We start from the raw sequence: 490 nt of genomic DNA, 5'->3' as shown, positions 1-490 counted from the left end.
CCAGTGAAGTTATTCACTGATATCGAAAAAGTGAAAACAAGCAATGTTAAATCTCTGAACGAGGTGTTAATAGTAACTGCACGGTAAAGTGAAGTATAAATTGAAGGACTACACAAAACATTTGGTAGAGTACAAATTTATTATTCTTTAATAAGAATAGTATTGAGAGTGACTTCGAAGTTTCTGCAAGCTAAGCCATCATGTGTCTGTGATACGTTTGGTACATTTGTGTTCGTCTTAGCTTTTGTATATTCTCTGTTAAGTTAAAACTTTGATGGTCAAGCTGAGTTCTGTTGGATGATAATTAGATTTTATCGTAGGTTGTGGCGGCAAGGTTTTATGGAGAACTTTTAGTGATTGTTTATCTGTCTATGTATGTATGTATGTATGTATGTATGTACGTATGTATGTATGTATGTATTATGTATGTATGTATCTGTCTGTCGGTCTGTCTGTCTGTCTCTGTCTGTCTCTGTCTGTCTCTGTCTGT

Source organism: Octopus bimaculoides, chromosome 25 (assembly GCF_001194135.2).
Source record: "Octopus bimaculoides isolate UCB-OBI-ISO-001 chromosome 25, ASM119413v2, whole genome shotgun sequence".
In the NCBI taxonomy this organism is placed as follows: domain Eukaryota; kingdom Metazoa; phylum Mollusca; class Cephalopoda; order Octopoda; family Octopodidae; genus Octopus; species Octopus bimaculoides.
This window is presented reverse-complemented; position numbering follows the sequence as displayed.